At 50.0% G+C, this 2,338-nt stretch overlaps 1 pseudogene across 1 annotated transcript; it reads left to right on the forward strand.

The window, feature by feature from the left end:
• Window positions 1–2,125, forward strand: LOC116545537 (annotated as a pseudogene). The gene has a single exon (XR_004266345.1). The product of XR_004266345.1 is annotated as an ATP-binding cassette sub-family D member 4 pseudogene (transcript).
• The last annotated feature ends 213 nt before the right edge of the window (window positions 2,126–2,338 follow it).

The raw sequence follows: 2,338 nt of genomic DNA on the forward strand, positions 1-2,338 counted from the left end.
AGTCCATAGGGTCTCAGGTCATGGCGGTCCCGGGGCCCAGTCCCAGGGCCCGAGCCCAGAGCTGGTGCCAGAGCAATTGGTGATCTACCAGGTTGGCTTGATCCCCAGTCAGTACTATGGGGTGCTGGGAAAAAAAGACTTGGAAGCATTTAAGACTCTGACATTCCTGGCTGTCATGCTCATTGTTCTGAACTCCACGGGCCGTGTGTACTACACTCTCAACGTGCTGCGGGATGACATCGATAACCCGGACCAGCGCATCAGCCAGGCTGTGGAGCGATTCTGCCGGCAGCTCAGCAGCATGGCCAGCAAGCTGATCGTCTCCCCCTTCACCCTCGTCTACTACACTTACCAGTGCTTCCAAAACACAGGCTGGCTTGGGCCTATGAGCATCTTCGGATATTTCATCCTGGGGACTCTGGTGAACAAAACTTTGATGGGGCCCATTGTGACGAAGCTGGTGCATTAGGAGAAGCTGGAGGGAGATTTTAGGTTCAAGCACATGTAGATTCGTGTGAATGCTGAGCCTGCTGCTTTCCACAGAGCTGGGCATGTAGAGCACATGAGGACAGGCTGCAGAGACTCCTTCAGACCCAGAAGGAGCTGATGTCCAAGGAGCTCTGGCTGTACAACGGCACCAACACCTTTGACTATCTGGGCAGCATCGTGAGTTACGTTGTCATCGCAATCCCCATTTTCAGTGGGGTCTATGGAGCCCTGAGTCCCGCAGAGCTTAGTATCCTGGTCAGCAAGAATGCCTTTGTGTGCATCTACCTCATCAGCTGCTTCACTCAGCTCATCGACCTGTCCACAACGCTCTCCGATGTGGCTGGCTACATGCACGGGATTGGGCAGCTTCGGGAGACGCTGCTGGACATGTCCCTGAAGTCACAGGACTGCGAGATCCTGGGCGAGAGAGAGTGGGGCTTGGACAAAGGCCCGGGGATGGCCAGCAGCAGAGCCAGCAGTCATGGCATTTCTCCTTGAGCGGATCTCCATCTTTGCTCCCTCATCTGAGAAACCCCTAAGCAAGGATCTGAGCCTACAGATCTCCGAGGGACAGAGCCTGCTCATCACAGGCAACACGGGCACTGGCAAGACCTCCTTGCTCCGGGTTCTGGGCGGCCTCTGGACGAGCACACGGGGCTCAGTGCAGATGCTGACGGACTTTGGGCCCCATGGGGTGCTATTCCTGCCACAAAAGCCATTCTTTACTGATGGGACCCTTTGGGAGCAGGTGATATATCCCCTGAAGGAGATTTACCCTGACTCAGGTTCCACTGATATGAGAGGATCTTGAGATTCTTGGAATTGACAGGCCTGTCCAGCTTGGTGGCAAGGACAGAGGGTCTGGACCAGCAGGTGGATTAGAACTGGTATGATGTTCTGTCCCCGGGGAAGATGCAATGGCTGTCCTTTGCCCGACTCTTTTACTTGCCGCCGAAGTACGCAGTGCTTGATGAAGCCACCAGTACTCTGACAGAGGAGGTGGAGAGCGAGCTCTATCGCATCGGCCAGCAGCTGGGGATGACGTTCATCAATGTGGGACATCGACAGAGCCTTGAGAAGTTTCATTCCTTGGTTCTGAAACTCTGTGGAGGAGGAAGATGGGAACTGATGAGAATCAAAGAGGAATGAAGCTCGAGCTTTTGGAAGGAGAGCCACACTCTGGTGGATCGGCAGCCCTCAGAGAGACCAGGAGGCCTCACGGGGAAGAACGAGCCCAGGTTGGCCACATAGGTCCCGTGCAGGAGCCCTGGCAGTGGTGGGCTTAGCCCACGTCTGGGTCTCTGGGGGGGACACTGAGCCTCCCAGGGTTCAGCCTCCCAGGACTCTACTGCCTCAGCCAGAGCTTCCATATACTTGAAGTGCTGATTACCTACAAATGATTTCAGATCATGTTTGCTAAAGAGAAATCTGGAGGTGTGAGATCTGTAAGAAAAGAAAGGTCAGGTTGGAAAGAAATCTCTTGGAGTTAAGACATCTGGAAATCTTTTAATCAGTTAAATTGTGCAGCAATAGATTTTTAACTTTAATCAAAAGACCATTTAAGTTTTTTTATATAAGCTTTTTACAAAGAAAAGCTAAACATTAAAAATAATTGCAGCTTTTTCTCTTCTTTATCATTAAAAAACTTTAGTAACCGTCATTATTTACTGTGATATTGTTTGTCCAAATATATTTTTTATTTGAAAATATAGCTATACCAGCTTTCTCTAAGTATTTTGTGGCATATCTTTTGCCAATCTTTTACTTTCAACTTTTCTGAACTGTTATGTTTTAGATGTTTTTCTTATAACTTCTTAAAGCTTCTAATTGCAAATGTTTCCTGTACATT

This window comes from Sapajus apella, unplaced genomic scaffold, assembly GCF_009761245.1.
Source record: "Sapajus apella isolate SASKATOON/1434 unplaced genomic scaffold, GSC_monkey_1.0 scaffold283, whole genome shotgun sequence".
Taxonomy (NCBI): Eukaryota; Metazoa; Chordata; class Mammalia; order Primates; family Cebidae; genus Sapajus; species Sapajus apella.